Source organism: Hermetia illucens, chromosome 2 (assembly GCF_905115235.1).
Source record: "Hermetia illucens chromosome 2, iHerIll2.2.curated.20191125, whole genome shotgun sequence".
NCBI classification, from domain to species: Eukaryota; Metazoa; Arthropoda; class Insecta; order Diptera; family Stratiomyidae; genus Hermetia; species Hermetia illucens.
Window position 1 is genome coordinate 136,357,976 of NC_051850.1, and position 22,525 is coordinate 136,380,500.

General features: G+C 38.4%; 1 protein-coding gene across 8 annotated transcripts in view; it reads left to right on the forward strand.

The window, feature by feature from the left end:
* Positions 1–22,525, forward strand: part of LOC119649620 (PAN2-PAN3 deadenylation complex subunit PAN3) — a 151,027-nt gene that overhangs the window by 39,531 nt on the left and 88,971 nt on the right. For 2 of the 8 annotated variants that reach the window (XM_038051842.1, XM_038051846.1), the window contains exon 2: positions 13,879–13,919. The exons of the other annotated variants lie outside the window; for them this stretch is intronic. The gene's annotated coding sequence lies outside the window, so the exon portion shown is untranslated. The remainder of the gene's footprint in view (positions 1–13,878; positions 13,920–22,525) is intronic. 8 annotated transcript variants of the gene reach the window in all.

Sequence of the window (22,525 nt, forward strand, 5' to 3'; positions counted from 1 at the left end):
ATCATAGTTGCGTCAGGTGCGTTTCGTCATAGATGTCTATGTTCATCTTTGCGCTGTCCTGCTAGTGTAGGCTTATCACTTGTATAGTACAGTATCCCTGAAAATAAAGTTTGCGAATAATATTAAAAATGTGCGTAATAATATTAAAAATGTGCGAAATATCACATTAGTAGGTGATATGATATCACATCACTTTTTGCGAAAAGTAATATCACAAACATTAGCTTTCATCATCCTAACCATACATGTGATAGTATATCACCAAAATCAAATACGAGGGCGTTGTAAAAATGTCCAATCTAATTAAGAGATAGCGCCAAGATTTCTGATTTTTACTGGTATTTTATAGGTCTGGCCCTGATTAGCTTGTATACCCACCTTCAGGTTAATTGCTGTGTTAGTATACGTTGAGAGCTTATCGAAAAAGACGCCTCGGTTGTACACGTGAAAAAAAAATCTGAAATCTGAAAGACCAAACAGCACTTCAAATTAAAGGAAAAATTAATTAAATTATCAAAGACTTTTCTCAAGCCTATTCAACAGTCAAACAGTGGGCTGCTAAATTTGGAAAATTTCGCAAAGCACTAATCAAGCACCACATTCAGGAAGCCCCGTTGAGATCACAACTGTCGAAATGATTGAACAACTTCATAAACTCGTGTTGAGGTAGAAATTGGAAGTGAGATAGCCAAAACAGCCGGGATATCAATTGAACGTTTGCGCAATATTTTATTTGCATGAAGAAGCTCTCTGCTGGCTGAGTGCCGCGTTTATTAAACGGTCGGTCAGAAGTTACCCCGGAAAACTGTTTCAATCGCGAATTCGACACTATACAACCGTCAAAACAATGGATTGGATAGGTAGACCAACGCCAAAAAAGGTAAAAACGATTTTTACGGCGAATAAGGTTTTGCCGACTACCTTTGGGTCACAAAATTTGTTGGATATACAAATAAAACCATCACTAGCGAAGACTACGCAGGGTTATTGTAACATTTGAGGGATGAAATGTACACAAGTTGAGAAATCGGAAACTAGATGGAAGTATATTTGAGTACAGAATTATTCCATTTGTATATAGCCCGTAATGGATGATATTTAGCATGCCCAACTACTCACTTTCTTGTGACGATAGTAGGTGTTTTAGGTTGTAGTAAATATACACCGAAAAGACAAATTTGAGGTACTGTTACTTTATTAGTAATATCACGAATTTGATCAAACTTGGAGATATCATGCTTTATATTTGGTGAAAAAGAAATATTACGCCCCCCTTCTAGGTATGCGGGTCCTCCCTCCTTAAAGTCAGCGTAGAAAGGTGTAACTTACTACATGTATGAGCGGTTCCCACTTCTCGGTGTAGTCGTTTTCGAGAAAAGTGCGTGTGACGACAGACAGACGGACATTGAACCGATTTTAATAAGGTTTTGTTTTGCAAACATCATTGGGTGATGTGATTTTCTGTAATGTAATATCTCATTAGCGCGGACATTGCAAAGCATTGCTCATCCCGGGGTAATATCATTTTTTATGCATTGGGTGCTGCTGATGCGGTGATGTTTGAATCGCACTCGATGATGGTGATATGATATTACACTTTAAGGTAATATCATTTTTGTCATATTACATATATCAGCTACCTATCTCTAATCCCTGTGCTCCACAAAGGAGTCAACAGAACACAACAGATGTCTAACAAGGCCCTCTTACCTTAAGATGGAATTAACGTTCTACAGTTTGGATCAAATAAATATGCACTGGCAAAGAGAAGGAAACTACTACAACAAATAGTTCTTGTTTTATTAAATTAAATAAAAATAACAGAACGGAACGGAAGAATGCCGCATACCGAGTAATGTTGTATTTTCAAAGAACGTGGGCACGCGCAGAGACTTATCACGAACTCCGGCGAGCAGAGAGCGAGTTCACAGATGGAAAAAGAAAGGCTGGGAGAATAAACAGGACTGTGAACTCGAAAAGTACAGAGAGCGACCGCACCAGGCGTGCAAGTTTTACCGACAACTCAGCAGGATGAAGTCTTACACATCTCGATGCTCATCCTGCCGAGACAAAGAGGGAAATCTGATTTCCGACAGAATGGGCATATTAGAGCGATGGGTTGAGTACTTTGATGAGCTACTGAACAACCAGAACATCGGCGAGTTGGAGGTCCCGCCAACTGAAGACGACGGACAAATACTGCCACCACCAAGTTTAGGAGAAACAGTCCGTGCAATTCATCGGTTAAAAAATCATAAGTCGCCAGGAGCCGATGGAATTACAGCCGAATTGGTTAAATATGAAGGCGACCAGTTACACCAAGTGGTTCATCAACTTGTGCTGAAGGTATGGGACAGCGAATCAATGCCTGACGATTGGCAACGAGGCATAATCTGTCTCATACATAAAAAGGGAGATATCACACAGTGCAGCAATTATAGAGGTATCACGTTGCTGAGTACCATCTATAAGATATTCTTCGCCATCTTGCTAGGCCGGATAACCCCATACGCCCAGAACATCATTGGCCGATACTAAAGAGGCTTCACTCCAGGCAAATCAGCAACAGATCAGATTTTCTCTCTGCGGCAAGCATTGGAAAAACTGTTGGAATATGGACATCAGTTGCACCATCTTTTCATCAGTAAAACTCTACATGGCCATAAGAGAATTCGGTATCCCGACGAAATTGATAAGACTGACTAGGCGGGCCCTGACCAATATGCGAGGCCAGATAAAAGTAGCAGGATCACTCTCAAGACCATTCGACATCAACAACGGTCTACGACAAGGGGATACCCTATCATGCACCCTCTTTAATCTGACCCTGGAAAAATTTATCCTGGATGCTGATGTAAATGCGAGGGGTGCGATCCTCTTTAAGTCCACCCAACTACTGGCCTATGCTGACAATATCGACATCATGGGAAGAACGACTGGAGTGGTGCAAAGTGCCTTCATCCAGATCGAGCAGGCGGCAATTGGCGCGAGATCTTGCGCTGCACATCAATGAAGGCAAGAAAAAATACAAAATGCAACGTTAGCACCGAAAACCAACCAACCAACAACATCAAATCGTCAAACTAGAAGAATAAAGATAGGAGACTATAACTTTGAGACCGTTGATAATTTCTCCTATCTAGGGTCGAAAATCACAACCGATAACAGCTACGACGATGAAATCGACGCACGGTTGTTGGCAGCCAACAGAGCCTATTTAAGCTTACTAAAACTGTTCCTCTCGAAACGTGTCACCATATGGTCAAAGCTCTTACTGTACAAGACTATGATCCTGCCAGTCCTCATATATTCCTCGGAGACTGGGGATCTTAAAAAAAAATTGCGAATTAGTGGTCGCGTTCGAGAGAAGAATCCTCCAAAAAATGTTTGGCTCCCTACATGAGAATGGACGACTCCGTAGCCTACAAAACAACGAAATCTATTCGCGATACGATGACCATCTGGTTGTGGATAAAATTCGGTTCAATAGGTTACGGTGGGCGGATCACTTAATGCGTATGGATGAGGATGATCCCACCCGAAAAGTATATAAGGGAAATATCTATGGTAGACGAGGCAGACCCTGCCTGAGATGGAGCGATGACGTGGGCCAGGATCCCAGACAGCTTTAGGGATATCGAATTGGTGGACCTCGGCACAAAATCGGGATGTCTGCAATTCCTTATTAAGGCAGGCCGGTTGTTGCGCCGTTGATGATGATGATGATACCTGACAAAACTCTCTAATTTGGAGAAGGAACGTGTACCGATGGAAGCAAGTGGAAGAAATGAGAATCCCCAATGTTTCAAAAACAATAGGTAACTTCCGGTACAATATGAGAGTAATTCGAGCAGTTGACACTGGGACACGAGAATCGGAAGGCATTGTAACAACTGGATTCAGTACTCGCAGTAAATGTCAATATCACTTTTGGTATGAAAGTAACAGAAGCTGTGGGTTGGTTTACTGGCAAAAAATATATTTTAGGTTCTAATCTTTATTAGGAACGAAGAAAACAAATGTCTGATGATTTCTATTTTCAAGGTCCGAAATAGCTGTAAATACGCTTAGGAAAATTAATAACACCTATTTATACTTTGTCAATCTATCATACTAAAAGGTGTAGCATTTATCACATTGCGCCAGGTTTAAATTCCCTATGTTCATCTTCGCACGATCCTGCTGCTGTAAGCTACCATAGGCAGACAATCGCTGAAATGTTTGCCTTAGAAGATCGAGGTGCTCCTCTTTATTTGAAGATGCAACAAGAATATCGTCCAAATAAGCGCAGCAAAAAGGAATATCATGGAGGTCTGTGTCGAGGAAACGTTGGAACGTCTATACAGCATTGAAGAGACAAAGGTCATTCGACAGAATTGGAACGAATCGTATGGTGTGCAGATAGCGGTTTTTGCGATGTCGTGTGGATGAATAGGCCCTTATTGAAAATTCGCTTCCTAAAAAGTATGTGCGTAAAGTCGATCGGGTATTTATCAGATACTGTTGCAGCATTAAGATGACGGTAGTCATTACATGACCTCCATTTTCTGTCCTTTTGAGCCAATTATAGTGGGCTACACCACGGGCTATCAGATGGTCTGCGAATGCCTTTTTGCACCATATAATCAAATTCCTTTTTCGCTTTTGGGCGGTAGACGATGAGAACGTTCCGAGACTGGGTTGTCTTTTGTGACAATTCTATGCACTATGTAATGAGGCTCAGTTTCCGAGAAATTCGCAAAAGCTGTCAATTGTGGAATTGTGGAAACTGTGAGAGTAATTGCGAAATTTATTGTCGTTTTGTACAACAGACACGCTGGAATATTTTTCTTAAGGAACTTTTGCAATGGTATGCAATTGGGTTGTTCCGCCGATCAAGCGTTTTCTCCTAATGTCGACAAACAAATTAAATTTTTTAAAGAAATCTGCTCCTATTATGAGTCGTGAAACGTCGGCTATATGAAAATATCACGACATATTTCTGCGTAGACCAAAGTCTAAATTTATTAATTGTTCGCCGTATAGATTTATGATAGCATTGTTACCAGCAGAAAGTTTAAATTTGGCTTGCACACTTTGCCGGGAATTAAACGCGGAATAACGAAGACGCCTGCCTCTGTCACTCAGAAAATTCATGCCTGTACGTCTACACCTTGACCACAGTTAGATACTAGACAGCTACCTCACTTCCCCTTGCCCCTCAAGGGGGGAAACCAGTGCGAGTACACACGATTTCAAATTGTTTTGCCCTTGAGCATGAGCGAGATGTACCAAAAACCCGATCAGCTGGGTTTGACATACCGCCCGGACTTGCCAATGTATTGGTGAGATTGGCAAGTTTTTGCTTATGTATAAGTGAATACGTGAAACAACTTTTTGCTATATGGGTGACCACGCCGTAGTATCAGAATAGCAGAAGCTTACCGTTCTCTCTCTTACCAATACGATTTGACGAAGATTATGCCTTTTCCTTGTTTAGCGTCTCTGATGTGTACAGATAAGCATCTGCAAGCCCATTTGCAAGTGGGGTCATTTTTGTAAGGGTACTGCCTATAGTAGATCTACTGTGACCTTGACATTAGTCGGTGCGGTTCTATAGCGTCGTCACCAATCGAACTATCGGATGACGACGATTCTAGTTTTCGGAGTGCTTGTGGAATTTACATAGTGAATGGCATTTCCGAGCTTTAGCTCCGAATAAAACATGCGGGCGTTCGTCAGTGGCGTCGATAGAAACTGCGGGCCAAGTGATACACTCCACGATTATCTTGTCGGCCATATTGACCAGAATTGTTGTTTGGATCTATTTCGCAACCATGAGTATGGCCCGAACCCGAGCGGCAGCTTCTGCAGCCAAAGAGACTTAATGACATCACTAGAGAGTTGATCTGCAAAGTATTTCATTTCACGCAGGAGGAATGAAGTTGATAGACAAGGGATAGCTTCCTCCAAACTACAAATTTTAGTTTTTAGGGGGAGTGACTTACCCCCTAGCTTTGAACTGATGAGCTAGCTTTGTACTGAAGAATGGGGTAAGTCGCTCCCGAAATATATATTTACATTTAAAAACTAAAAATTATAGTTTGGAGGAAGCTACCCCTTGTCCATCAATTTTAGGCTAGACTACAAGTAGCAGACAAAAACTTAATCTCTTAGAAGTGAAAGTTTCTTATCACCTAATTCCAATTCTGTTAACACTTTCGTTAACCTGCTGTCGTTCGAGTCTGCAAAACAGGCCAATTGTAGCCTCTTGAGTTATCCATATCAGTCAGATGCTGGAGTTTTATCTACGACATCTGCCACATGGTCGAGCGCCGAAGACTCGAGGGAGGCAACGACGGCGTTGAATTTATCGCTATATGACATGATACGGCTTGTGGCGGATTATGCATCTACTTAGGCAAACCAAAACGACAGGTGCCGCTGTCAGAACGGTGGCATCTTGAAGTTGGCCATGGCATCTATATGTGGCGGATAAATCGTAAAGGGCACAAATTCCCGAGACCCCCGTGATTTGGGCGGAAGCTTTGGCTGTGCGCCCAGTCGACTCCCACGAAGAGAATCCGAGCCCGAGAAATGACGCAACAGTCTTGAAAAAGTTGCTACGCGGCGTAAGTTGGAAAATAGCTGGGTTCTGCGACGCTCCGATGACTGGCTGGTGCGACGCTAAGATGGGCGCCTGATTGGACGCTAAAATGATCGTGCGATGGGCCGCTTTCGGAGCGTGCTTGCAATGAGATCCACTGCGTTTGGGGAAACTCGGTGAAAAATCCTGGGGTTGTTCGTTGCTGCTGCAAGACTGCCAGAACATAAGCGCGCTACGATTTACAAGTAAACTCGCTGGACTCGTTGTGCAGGATGCCATTGTTGTAAATTCACCTCTGGGTAACCAATTTGTAAGGCTCCAAACCCAGAACGTTGATTCCACTAACAAATACTTCCGAACATTCAAACACTCGTTTAATCGAATAATAATATTTATTAACTCATACATATAAAAGCCTTTAGTTCAACAAACAATAGGTCTCCACGCCACCATGCTTCGTTTCTAAATCTGGAAAACGCCAGCGTCCTCCCACAACTATATTCGGCTAAAACAATGTTACGCCCTATTGTTGCCTACATATGAATCATCTTGAAAGCATTTTACCTTATCGATAGTTTCTTTGCATCTCGTAGTCTTCCATAAAATCTTAACATTCTTCTTTTCAGCATATTCAAAATATCCAATTTTACCCTCTCAATTTTAGGATCTTTGTAGATATTGTATCTCCCGATACACCATATTTTCAAATTTGACCAGCTTTGTTGTCATTATTACTCCAATGCTGAACATACACAATGCATTGCATATTTTCGACTATGAGTCAAGCCTTAAATTTTCCAATAAATATTAGATTCGAAGTTCAATGGCTACTCGCTAAACTGGTTTCCACGGACTTCTGGCAGCAATAAACGAAATTCACCGCCTGTTCTTATTATTAGGAAACTATTCATTCTAAACCAGTTGGAAGTATATACAAATGTTTCTTATAATTCACCTTACTTTACCCAGTTTATATTGTATGTATATCACTAGTGTTCGAGCCCACAATACTCAAGGTTCATTGAAAGTCTACTATACACCAAATATTGCGTTACAGCTTCAATTGAAACAACCTCTCATAATCCAAAGTGCGTAGAAGCCAGAGGATTTGGAGAGATAAACATCAACATGGTTTCAGGCGTGAACGTTTGTTGTAAAATTCTCTACACTTTACATCGGTTGAAGGTAGTAAATTTGAGATATGATCAAATAGGGTTTTTATTACTGTAAACGCTAGAATTATTTAAGGTTCCATGCCGGAAGCAGGGAAGGAAAGGTGGAGGTAAACCATAAAGATGACCAGCCAAATTTTATATAAGCACACTTGTAGTGAGTGTAACCATACTAAACGTAGTCTTTAGATGTGAAGTTTTATAGCCGCTTTGGCAGTAAAAGCGTAGTGTAAATTTAAGTATGTGAACAAGCAAATAGACCAGAGACGCATTGTACAGCCAAGGAATGAACAAAGAAAATCAAGTATTCTGTATAGCAAGTCTAAGTGAAGCCAATCTTCCGAAGTCAAAAAGGTTGAAAAGAAAATGGGTTTCAGCTAAGATTTTATCATATTTGTAACTTATTAATCGTAATCTATCAATAATATCACAAAATGCGAATTCCGATTGATGATCTGGAACAGTCGTCATATGTAGTATAAGCCAAGACCCTTAGGTGGATACTCAGTCTAAACACACTTTGCCCGAGAAATGTAAGGAAGAGCATAATTCTTTTAAAGGTTATCTTTTCTAGAACAAATCTTATAAATTAATTAGCGTCGGTGTATTGTATTTTTTGTCAAAAAGTAGACAGTTCCATTTTGAAAAGTTTGAATTGAGACATTTCATTTGGTGTCCCAGATTTCGTTAAGTGAATTTGTTGACCCAATTCTTTTTTTATGAAAAATTCTTTCCTATATTAGTTTAATTTAAGCTTCCTACCCAAAAATAGCCCTTATAACAACACCATAAAGGAGATTATTAAATTCATTCAGTCTGATTAATGGCACAGTTGGGAGTGACAATCTGCCTCTGATAGTGGTTATCAGTCTAGTCTTATTATTATTATTTTTTTTTTCATTTTTCATTTCCTTGAGGAATAAGTGAGGATCCCTCTTGGGGCCTGTTAGCGAGAATTTTATGAGCACCTTTACACACAAAAATGTTCCAATTCTAGTCTAAATGGTATGAAGGCCTTCGACGTCCAGAGTTGAACTAATGATGTTCCGGCTTGCCGGGGAATTTAATTGTGAGTTAATTGGGCTAGGATTTTACGATGAAAGATCCATAAGACTGAGAGCGTGTGTTCTGATGTCAAGACGGTTAGATACAACCATGCGGAGAAAGTTCTGTTCCCAGGGCCTAGTTACAGTCTTCTTATAATCCCAGATTAATGCCGAGAGGAAAAACATCATATCTAAGTATAATCTCGCGGTGTTTCTAGCAATTAAAGTATTTCAAATAATGAAGAGCCTTTTCTATTCGCTAGTAATATAACAAGTCTTTTTACCACTGATGAAGGGAACAAGTAGTTCCCGATATATCCATATTTGTAAGCTTAATAAATATTACTAGCGGATAGAAAAGGCAAGTCACAATTACTTAAAAAATATCATATGTGCCCCTGTTTATTTACCCTATCGTTCTTTATGTTCTCCACCGACAGAAGAACTAAAGGATCTGGGGGAAAATTAGTGAGAGAAATGGAAGGAAAAAGAAGTTCAGACAGTTCAGCACGACATCATTTTTGTTGAAAGTTTGAAAGAGACTGGTTGAGCGTCATATTCGCTGGTCGCACCCACTAAATTAAAACGAATATGCTTACCATCGCGAAAAATCCTGTCAGTTTGCTCTTAATTCTTTGGTTTCAAAGATAGATCATGCAACTCTGATATGTGGATACGCGAGGGATCTTCACAGACATTAAAAGGCGTTTGACTGTGCGCTTTTCTAAAAACTTTATGATGTCGCCAGAACGCGTCGTTGGTACTTTAATTAAGTGGATCTACATTATGCTAACGCAGAAATTGCTGTTTGTTGAAATAAGTGTCGGTCGCTACTTATCAGTAGAAGCAACAAAAGACTGCTCCCAAGGAGATGTGCTATTGCCAGTTCTCCGTCTGAGTGACACATAGGCTCGTGAAATCATAGAAAACCTGCTTCATACAAGTCCTCCATGCACCACTCTTAACTACAACAACATCGAAGAAGTGCAGGCAATTGAGCACAAAAATCGCCGTGTTGGTGTTAGAGCCTAGCAGAGGCATTCAACATCTCTTATGGTTGATTCGACAAATTGTGGTTGATGTTTTGGGTATGAATCGTGTCGCCATCACAAACGTATCGAAGGATTTTTTTACAAAAAAAAACGTCTAAAAAAGTCAGAAAAGGGACGCTTCCCAACGTAGCATTATTACTAGTGATGAAACGTAGGTTTATGAATATAACGTCGAAACTATCCAACAAGCTGTCGAAAATCATCGTTTTCTTGGTTTGAATCATAAATGCATTGCATAGAATCAAACGGCCATGAAAGGAATACTATTTGGCCGTTTTGAGGCCTTTATGTGAAGCAATTCCTCATAAACGGCCGTATTTGTGGGCAAACAGTCGGGTTTTTCACCGCGATAATGCGCCGTCATATTCCAATCTGATTGCAACTGAATTTTCGGTCAAACACTGAACAGAAAGCATTGCTCTGCTCAGCGACTATACTCACCAGATTTCACTCCCTGCGACTTTTTCCTATTTCTGAAACCCAAATATCTCAAAATAGAAAGTTACCGTAGCCGGACTAAACAGAAATTCTTAACTACTGGAATGGCCGACACATTTCTGATAGTTTAACAGTCCTAACTTGGCAAACTTTAGAGAAAGGAGTAAAGAATCAATATTAAACCTAACAACGATAGATCTCAGTCCCGCCGACCCCGCTTGTGAAGAGGACAAAGGCTAGATCTCAATCGAAAATCCTTTAGATCATAAACTGACAGCAATAAAGGGCGGACATGTATTATGTGAAAAGGCTAACTTCGAATTTTACTTCCAATCTACTTGCAATTCTGACTTGTAATTTAGAATCAAATTTGTAATAGTAGAATTTGTATCAATTTTTAAAATTTTATGATCTATCTAACGTTGCATCCAGTCGCAATGAACCAAATTCATTTTATTATTTTCTTTATTTATTTTTCAGACTTCAAAATGGCTCGTTTTAGGTTTTAATTTCTTTTTGAAAAATCACTACGATTTTGCCAGATTTTTCCTGTAATTTGCGATTCGTGTCTTCATTTCTTAACCAGCAGCAAAAATGAGACTTGTTTCAAATAGCACCGATTTATTTCTTGCTCTATGTGGCTACATATATTGGGGGGTAAAATTTCTAAATCATGTCCATATCTGCACGAAATCTGAAGACAATAGATACAACCGCTTCCTAATAAATTACGTAAGATCGGCAGATGATAGGCCTATTTTATGAAGGCTTCCTTGCCATAAAATGTTAGGGCAAATCAACTTCGGAAAAGGAGGTAATGAGCCTTGGACGAGTTATGTCAATAGATAAATAGGAAATATATGTTGCTTTTAGACCCTTATATGACGTATATGTTACCCAAAGTTAAAACAAGATTGGATTCGAACAGGGAAAACAGGCTCTGCCTTTAGGGCAAGGGAAAGTTAGATATCGACATTTCAGGCAATACGGTAGATGTTCATAGCAGTGAGAACGATTTGAATTCAAATAATCCGGTTTTTGAAAATCGAGTAACCAACTCTGCAAGCAGCAATACTGGTTATTTCCATAATCAGGAGACATTCGTGTTTCAAGCCCTTACCTGACATATAAAACCGACATTGCCCTACCGCCTATGATGCAGTATCATTATCACTTTAAATCTACCTTTATGCCGTTAAATCATTTGATAGATGAAATAATGCTTGCACTATTATCAACTTCGGTGTAAAATTTTATTAGTTTTTATTCGAAGAAATCTTCAGATACTGTTGGAAAAGAATTTATCAAAGCCCTGTTCCCTCATTTTAATCTATTGTTTATCGAGTTACGCAATATAATGATTGGCAATGGAGATGCGCGAAACATCCCCTCAGTAGATAATATAATGTCATATCCCTTTTTGAAAGAAAAACTATATTACAGTACAAAGTATTTAGAAAGGTTAGGGTAATAATCTGTCTGTGTACATTTTTTTATTTAAAAATATTGCGCCGATGGCGGTTTACGTCGCTGGAGTGATACCCATATGAAAAAAAACAGACAAACGATTCTGTCAAACTGGTTTATCTGAAATCAAGTTGTTATTGCTGGCTATCGTAGGAGCTAGGTTTTTCTGAAAATATTAAAAATTTCATTTTGAAATGACTCAAAATCGCATGATTTTTTGCAACTATTTTTTTATGCGAACGGGAAACGATTCAACATATTTTTTAAATTCTAATTCTCGCTTTGAGGATATCAGCACTCGGATTAGCAATTTGTAACTGATTAATATAATCTCACAGTTACAAGTACCGTTAAAATAAAATCTACGGCTATATCATTACATTGAACGAAAAGAAAAAAAAATTGACAGTAAGGTACAAACGACCGGACAATTCCAAATTCCATTAAAATTTTGCCGATGCGATCGGCGGCTGGCTGTAGTCTGTCTCCAGTTCGGGTCAAACGCGGTCCTTATGGCTGTCATCCTGATATCGACAAGTAGGCGAGTGTGTTTCGAGTTGCTCAGTCGTAGTGAGTTGCGCTGCGCTTAATTTGATATGGAGCTTGGGTTAATCCCCGCTAAGCCGCTCACACATTGCAGCGCCTCGACACCACAATACCTACATGTTCTGAATCTTCCATTAAAATTTTATTTAATTTTATTCAACCGTTTCCGAAAAATGATTGGCGCTAGTTTGAAAAATTCAGTTTTGAGCAAAATGCGTTTGAAAATTCGTCTGTAAATTGAACCATGAAGTTTTTGCGCACCACTAATCTGCTATTCCTGGAGCATAGAGTACTCTTCCACTTCTTTTTGGAAATTTCGTAAGACCGAGAGTTTATCCCTGACCGAAATTCTAGCCTCCTTTACCACGCCGCTTAGAACAGTCACAGTAATCACCATACTTTTCAACGGCTGTAAATTCCAAACGACTTCAAATTTCGAATCAATGAAGAAAGAATTAACCTTTTACCCAAAAGAAGAAAAAGCCAAAAGATTTTTTATATTTTTTATAATGGTTTATAATTTTTGCGAACAAGCTTTACTGCACTTAGAAGTTGTCTTTGATTGATATAGTTAAAATTAAAAGTTTGTCTATCACTATTGAGCCAGCCAAGAAAGCAGGTTCACAACCGGTAGTCGCCTCGACCGCTTTTAATAGGAAATATTACGTACATAGGCCAACATCATTCACAAATGAACTATCAGCCGACATTTATTCCAAGCATTTGCATCTCCATATTGACATTCACCCGGAATCATATTCTAGCTCAAAACCGACCAAAAGAGCAAGCAATCATAACAACAAGCAATTTCCGGCGGCGCCATCGACTCGACATCCGATTACCGTACTACGAAGATCGGTAATAGCGATGTTTTAAAATGTGATATCACATTACAAAACATTACCTATCACATAAATAATATTACTATCACTTTTGTAATACAGTGATGTTTGGTAATGCAGTGATGTTAGGTAATGCGGGGATGTTAGCTGATGTTGTAATATTTGGATAGCTTGTTTGATCGTTCCGCGTATCTTTTCTTAATGGCAAGTGATTGCTAGCTTGAACAGGAAAGCCTGGATGAAAATATACTTAAGAATCCCGTTAGAGATGAAGATACAGCTGAGAAGGCTTCGTTGAAGATCATCATCACAAGATCGTGCTGGTACTTGAAAATATGACAGTAAATGTCTCTTATTACATTTGAGATATGTTTCTTAGGATCTTATCCCTCTTGTTGGGAAACCCTTTATAAGGGACTTTGGTTGTGTATTAGCTCAACTGTATTAATAAGTACAATCTATCTTTTCATTGTTTATATTCCATATGAAAAATAAATTCTTTATTCATAATTTATTTTGATTTTTCTATGATACTTTAGTGTGAATTTTTTTCCTGATTTTAATTTGACATTGCTTTAAGTTTCACTTGATTTATTTAATTCCTAATTAACAAGTCCCCTGGGCACGTAACTTAATCGAAAAGTAATTTGATAATCTAGCACGAGACATTTATTGTTCATAATTATTCAGAATTTTAATACTAATGTAAATATTTTCTTCATTTTTCAGGTGAGTTATACGATCAAGGCGTATTTACCCCTCACTTCCTTGTAAGTACAAATACGAACTAAGAAAACAAAATAGTCTCTCTTTAGTTAACATTTTATGTTACCTATTAAAAGAAATGTAACCAATTCATTTCTATTTATGAACTTTAATGACACTGATTTGCACAAATGCGTGGGCGTTAGTCTTACAGTGATTTCCATTTTCAATATTCACGAATCTTTTACAATGGACAAAGGCTGCTTTGAAAGTCTAATTTTCCTGAATGCGTTGAGGCTTATTAACCTGCACAACTTCATAAATGGGCCAGGAAACGGGAGTTAGGAAGAATGGCTCTTGACCCTGTTCATGCATGCGTACCATAATAGGGAATCGATGCCTGTAAATGCCAGTATCCAAGTTGCGTTTTGTTTTCAAAATATAAGTATATCCGACCACATAGCATCGGAAATGGAATTAATTTGAAAACCTTACATAAAGAGCTTTTCAATCAAATCATTCATTTTACTATATTAAATAATACAAATGCCTACATGGAAAAGAATTTCAAACATCTCGCTCCCAAAATATAAAAAAACAAAATTTTGCGTCTCTATTTCTTGTTGACAAACTAAAATTCGGAAAATCCAAAGAAAGTCATCGTCGTTTAGATTAAAACGCAATTTATATTATACATATTTTCCCACAATCAGTCAAATAATTCGTCAACTCTTATACAAGTATATATGCCTTTTGATTACATAAATTTCGCCTTATCATGCAACAGAATTTATCTCGTAAAATTTTTGATATGCGTGAAATAAAATGTGTGCGGTATATCTACGCATGTAGTAAATCTGTTATCAAGCAATTCTTTACACTGATATATCGTAAACTTAGAATTTATCGATTTGTTTGTCTAAGCTAGATTTTTCATCATATACAAAAATGTGTTACCAGCTTTTCGATTTTCTGTTGGGGATATTCAAATATGTTGGCTTTGAGTTAGTGAAATTTGTTTAATCTGTTTTGAATTAAAAAAATCTGTAAATGCGCTCAAAGCAAATCGGAATATCCCAAAAATATGTAAGTTAACTGTAGTTAAAGCCTTACCAGATTAATTTTCGGTCTATTTTAGTTCTCCTTTTCCAGCCCCCGCCCTCCCTCCTTGTTACTCAAATATCGAAACTGAGACCAGTTTTGAAGAGTACTAATCGGGACCTTTCATTTGATGCCCCACATGATTATATTTGGTGAAAAAAACGTACAACCCCCCTCCCCTTTTGCATGTATCGCGACTACTCACTGTACGCGTTCACACCCACATTCCCACCAAATTTGGTGTCAATAGGTATAACCGTTTCCGAGAAAAGTGCATGTGACAGACAGACAGACAGTAAACCAATTTTAATAAGGTTTTGTACACAAAACCTTAAAAAGCAGAATGAGCCACCAATAATTTCTAAACGTAAGATGAGCGTCCATTTCTTGGAATGCTTAATCAAATACTTCGTGTAATGGGGCTACTTATAAAGCGGTGAATAAAAGCTCCCCTGTCGACCTCCCACGTGCAGAAGAAGCGAGGTTGGTACTGATTATTTCAAAGGAATAAAATGGCAAATGCTTCAATTTATAATGTCAAGCCATCGTTACTTCGGTGGTCCTTTGGATCGCTTTCCAATGGCTTGGACATTCCAATTCATCTTAGCTATCGAGTCACATTGGGCGTAATGGCATATTGATCGCAGATTTTCTCATTTGGGATGTGATCAGCGGCTCCAGGATAACATCAAGGTGGGGTTATCGCCTTTGGTATTGTGAGAACGGTCTCACCTAGAAATGTTCAGACCTAGAGACGAACTCCAGAAAAACTCGCAATCTACCTTAAACAAATCTTATTTTGCGATAATAATATACATGTCAATTAACGATGAGGTCGCTGTCCGAAGCTTTTCGAATTTCGTTTCTTTGTTTTTTCGGTAATTGGCGTTGTCATGGTATAGAATTGTCACTCCCTCCTAAGTGGATAAAAGCAACCACGCCACGTTGATTCTCCGTTGACCTCCTTTTGTCGTCAAGTCAAGAAAAATCTTTAATAATAATTTTTGGACATCTAAACCGCTTGATTCAATGCGAATCGCTTCGGGCCTCCTGATGAACCTGTCGACCATTGGATTGAATCCCTGAGATTCGGGTATAACGCCAACGAGATCTATGCAGAGTGGTCAAATCTCCGATTATTGTCAGGAAAGATAGGTGACGTAAAATGAACACGAATTGCGACTTTGGATTCCTGGAATGGCACACTCATGAGCCCCTTTTGTTGTATCCTTGTGTATGATTAGGCAAATACAGCGTGGGGTTGTTGTTTTGTTTATAATCCGGCCAATGGAGATCTCGTAAACTTTCCTACATAGCGATAAAGAAACAAAAAAGAGAAAGCTTGAATATTCCCTTTGGTTACCCTCGTGTATTAATTTTTGAATTTTCAAATATTATTGTTTTGACGAGGTTGTCTCAATTCGTAAGCATGCGCTAATTTTTACACCTCCTGCCCTTATCAAATAAAATAATATATCGTTGGTAGTATCCTGCCTTGTGAAACTAAATTGTCTGATTTGTCAAGGTAATGCCTTTTCGGATGCTGTTGAAATGCGCATATGAGTAGTTTATGGTCCGTTTGGACTTGAAACTCTCCAGCGTCAACCCACCATCCAAAGTGTTTTATAACTTCGTAGATGAAACTAAGTTCCCTGTTGTAAGTACCACTGCCACTAATTTGCGGAAAAAGGATTCAACTGGATTCCACTGGTGTCCGTTGTGAGTCATAGTTTCGCTCCAGGTATGGATTCCGCGAGTATTACTGACCTGACAAGTGGGGTTTTTATTAAAGTAAAGCTTACTTCTGCTTCTGAAATCGGCATTGGGCCTTTATCGCATTTGTAATAGCTGCGTTTTCCATGAATCTTCGAAATTTACGACTCTAATGAATTGTCTGATATCTTGGATATTTTCAGGGATAATCTAACTAGTAAAGCCTAAGCACGATTTGGTAACGGTGGCAAACCATGTTCGGATATGTAAAGGCCCAAAAATGTTTACAGTAATTGTTCCCTACATATTGATGCAAATGTTAAAACATTAAATGCAAATGCCTTTTATGTTCTTTGGATATAGCTGACCCTGTCAATTGGCATAAACGAAATCAATTCCGGTTTGCATATCATTCATGAAACGCTGACAAATATCGGGTGCGTTACGAACTTGTAAAATCCAAACCACGTAATAAAAACTGTTTTAGCTACCTTCCGCAAAATATGACAACTTGGAACATCAAATGAAAGAGCTTGATTAGTACTTTTCGAAACTGGTCTTATTTCAGATATTGAGTGAAATATAAGTAAGGGCTCAAAATCTACGCTCCGAAAAATATAACAGGTCTGTTCTCAGAAGCTATGGAGCACCTATACAACATCTAGGCCTCAAAACACATCCCATTTCGTTATCTGCTCAAGTAAATTTATAATATTTCATGACTTTATCCAGAAAATCCCCTTAAGTTTATCCTAGAGGTACAAAATTTGGCACCATCATCCATCCAGATTCCGGTATTCCGATTTGGTTTTCTTGTCCATGGGTAGTGAACTTGCCTAGAGAATGGAGGAAGGTCGGTGCTGTCCAAGTCCCTGCGTCAGTTTGTATTCGTCCTTGGGAACCTGCAGGCGTTCAAGCCATATGTAATTGTCGGATGCGTTGGGCGCATGGTGACAGTGAGTACGGCTTAATGTTAGCCTTTCACTGCGTGCTTCTGGAAATTGCGGTTAATAAGTGCTGGCTCATAGTTTCCAGTGCTGTTACATCTCGTGAGTGAGGCGATAATTTGACTTTCTTTTAAATTGACTAATTAGGCCTCAATGATTACATAAGGTGTCTTTCCTCCAGAGAGAATCGTTCGTCATTCCGCTTGAATTGACAGCGTAAAATTGGAATTTACTGCGTGTGAATGTATTGTAACGATTAGCGGTTGCAATCGATATATCGGCACCGGATTCCGCATTTTGATTGTAGGTAAAAAGTTGGCGAGGAATCGCAGTACCACCAATACTATAGAATCTATTGGTGAAAACTGCAAATTTCGAAATTTTTATTCCAACTGCAAGGTTTCACCCATTTTTTTCGTTTTATCAGCGAATCTGCGAAGATGAAAACAAGTGTTGTTTATATTTGCTGATTGGCGATGCGGTGAATGGAGGACGTGGACATGGACATGAACGACGAAGTTTATCTAGAAGCTAGTGCGCGTCCATAGTTCATCTATCTTTTGGGACAATTCTTGATAATTCGATAGGTATTAAATTGTTGTTGTTTTTGTCAGCAAGTTGAGGTAGACTGCTGTTATCGAGACTGTCGGCGGTGGCTAAAAAGGCTGGACATGCTGGAGATCCCATATTTACGCAAACACTTTGGATTGACGGCTTAGCCAATCCAAAGTGTTCGCGTAAATATGGGATCTCCCATTTCCGCTAAGAGGCCCGATCCTCGTTTGTCAGCTGATTCTGAATCTGATACTGGTGTTTTGAAAGGCTCTTACGACATCGAATAATGATAGTGAAGGAAATAAACATTGAAATAGGAAAAGGTTGAAAAATAAAGCAAATTGCCGACATATTCTGATCAGAACGAGCGATAACTTCGAAATATTTCAATGTGTCGAAAATTATGCTTCGGTTTAGAACTGAACTTCGAGTGATGTAAACCAACCGTTGGCTCCTTGGCTGAAACTCGACAGTAGCTCCTCGCTCGATACCGTCTTCTTGTGCAAATGTCACAGTGTTGGATGTGTCTAGAAAATTGGAAAATTGGATTAATTGTTAGAGTATCTGTGGAGCTGCGTTTCATGTTTGTTTGATGGGTTTTGGAGCGTAACTTCATTAATATTAGAATGCGTGGGTGTATGAATAATGGCGTATAATTAAAGTGACAACAGATGCGCAACTTTCATCACTGTAATACTATCCCTTCAAGATTAAAAGACTTTTAGATATTCTATGTTCTGGAACCTCAAAACATTTTCTTACAAATTATTTGAAAACGTCTGTTTTTTTCAAAAGGTGGAAGGCGATGATTATTAAGCTGTCAAAGGAGAAAAATGGACTTGGATATTATATGCCTTTAAAACAGAATGATAACAGTAACAGCAATATTAGATAGATAAGCAAACGTAGATTTTGTATTATCTGTCACTGGGAACATCAAATCGCAATAAACCATGATGCTATCAAAGGACTTCTTTACATCCCGTACTGTATGGACTGCTGGCGTATGCTGTTGCAAAATCACGAATATTTTGCCAAATCTCATTCGTCGATCACTGATTTGATGTACTTTTCATTTAACTTACGTTACAGAATTTTCTATTTGACAACCTTTCGTCTTTCAGCAGATCATCAAAATAAAAAACAGGTCTACCAGGTCCCTCTAGGATTTCAGCGGTAAAAAATATTTCTTCCAATGAAACCGCTTTTTCTCGAACGCCCTTCACTTTCATTTTTGGGCGTGTGTAAGTGCCAGTTATCATTTATTTTCTGCCGTCTTATCGTCCCACATTCTCCTGGAAAGTATTTAATCGCACAGCACCAGCTTTAGCCACAGATTGCTCTTCTGCGCTATCCATAGAATAGCTTGTCACTTTCTCCTTTGAAGAACGCCGCCTATGCCGCAGTTGTGGAATCTGCCAACACATTCTATAGCATTTTCCTGCTCCTCTTAACACATGTGATTATGGAAATTATTTTTTTTTGTGTATGAAATTTTAAGATAATTTTCCTTTCACTTTCAATGAACCTTGCTCTACGTGGCATCTAATCGCTTTAATTTATAGCCTGAAATTTAGATTGTTTCATCATTTGTTTCTCCCTTAAAAAATTCGACTCTTTAAAATAGAAAATATAATGATATTGTGTCAAAAATTAAGCCCACCTTTGGGAATTTCCAACATTTATGATACCCTGTACCGGTAGTCAACAAACATTTTGACGTGGGATTTATTTTTACAAATTATGTGTCATAATTTACATAAGGCATACCGACACTGTATTGGATTTTCGCCAGAGAAATGATCACGTCCGTCAAATCATATCACTTGGCTAGATACCAAAAATAGGAAGAGGAAGATATTTCACTTTCTTTAGAGCCTCAACAGTATATCGCATTCGCTTAGATTATGCCCTTGGGGCAGCATCAATCTTGTTTGTAGCATCGATAAAGTAGTAAATGTCATTTGTGAGAAATTTATAGAACCTTGTGGATTTTTTTAAAAAAATATAGAGTGGAGCTTTCTCAATGTTATCATTCCAAGTCGGCTATCCAACTGTCTCAAGTCCGCCAAATATAGAAGTGAATTGACGGTCAATATACGTCACTTTTTTCCTAGAAATCATCAAACAATCATTCCTTATGTTTTTTGTCTTGTAGACATCAAACTTGGTCCGTCCTCCCTAACACCAATCAAATTGATCTGTAACGAAAGGTTTCGTTAAATAAAAAGCAGATTATTATCTTACTTTAATTAAATATCATCTACATATTCAAGAGCAGAGAAGAGCAAAGAATATATATTAAAAATCAGAAATAGAACACTACGCAAGAACGAAGAAAAGCAACTTCAACGCTTAGAGTCAAAAATGCATCTGCAGTGGAAAATGTTTCCACGACTACTCTGTATAAAACTAGCTGTGATCTGAGTATAATTATGCGGTGCTTCCAACGATTAATTAAGAAAACTAGTACGCACTGATGAAGGGAACAAGTGGTTCCCGAAATATCGGTATTTGCAAGAATAAATATTCATACCAACGAAAAAGAAACAACAAGGTTTTTATTATTTCATATAGCTGTGATCATTTATTCTACCTCTTATCAAAATTCTCCCCAATCCACTAACAACTATTTGAAAGTCAATCAAGAACTTCTTTCTGCTTATAAAGATCTAAATCAAAATGTCACTAAAAGGTAGTGCCTAGATTTATTTGGTGTTACATCAAATGGCAGAGTTTGAAGTATGGCAAATACATCTGTGTTTCTGTTGATGATCAGCGAAAAAATACCTCCTCGCTACTCCCTTTTGTTCTCATGATAAATTCGGTCATGACCGATATTCAGTATCCAACGCCCTACACACAGCTCTACCTTCTTCCTTCCCTAAACAGCGACCATTTTCACATATCCATTTGGTTCGCAGTAAATTTTCTGATCTAGTAATGCATCCTACTCCGATAAAAAAACCAAAAGTTGTACGGCTATCTTTGTCAAGAACAAAACTCCTTTCAAATTATTTTTGTAACGCGTAGTTTTCGGAATCCTTCATAATAAGTTGAAGAACAAAAACAATTGGAAAAAATATAGTGAAATTTTAGTCTCTTTAATAAATTGTGATTTGATTAGGGTAGATGATTTTCCTTCCAGAAAAAAATCTTTCTTTTCCAAGCCATCCTGATTTTTTAGTTTGCTTAGCGAAGTTTCGATTTTTGCGCCTTGTTTTTTCGCAAATCTTGTTTCCACACAAACTTTGAACGTTTCAATAGATAAAGGCGCATTGTAGCAGGCAGCATTTGGCTAAATATGTGATGGATAAAAATTAAGAGGAACTGCCCTTTTAATATAATAAGTCGGAAAACAGGAGTTCTCCGCTTTAAGTACAGTAGGTTTGACAAGAGCATGTTGGCCAAGCGGAATCGATTTGGAATGAAAAAATACACACATTACGCATGATTTAAAAGGTGATGTTTTATTAAGTTGTGCAGGCACCTCCATTATTAGAAATGGACTGTAATCTCCGAAACATACTTTCTACTAATTATTAGTTTATACTGAAGACAAAGGATGTTGAGAAAATAATGGGAATTTTCGTTTTTTGAAAAAATATTTATTTATGCGTCCACATTAATGTTGTCGCCTTCAAAATAGTCCCCATTAGATATTATGCACTTGTACCAGCTCCTCCTCCAATCATCAAAACACTTTTCAAAGTCAATCTTTGGAATAGCCCTTAGCTCTTTCAGAGATACGCTTTTGATGCCATCAATGCTTGCAAAGCCACGCCCTTTAAGGTTCTCTTTACTTTTGGAAATAGAAAAAAGTCACACGGAGCCGTGTCGGGGGAATATGGAGGCTGGAACGTCATTACAGTATTATTATTATTAAAAACGAACAAGCAATGAAGTGTGCGCATGCATTATCATGGTGCAAATAGTGCCATAAAAATCGAACAACACAGTGAACATCATATTAACGTTCGACCGCACTTGTGTGGGACAATTGAACTTTAGTTTCTACGTTATATCCGTCAACCCGTATTTCGTCATCTGTTATAACACGATTCAGTAATCCTGGATCGCCGTTGACTTCATTTAGTGAAGCCTCAGCAACTTTCATCCGCCGCTGCTTTTGATCAAAATGCAACAAATTTTGGTGCCATACGTTTCATACCCAAAACACGCGAAAAAGTATCATGTTTTCATCGATATGCAACTCCATGAGCGACTTCTCTGATTGTGATTCGGCGATCGTTCATAACCATTTCTTTAATTTTTTCCACGTTTTCACCGGTTGCTGATGTGCTGTGGCGTCCGGGGCGTTCGTCATTTTCACGGCCTTCTTGGAAACGCTTATA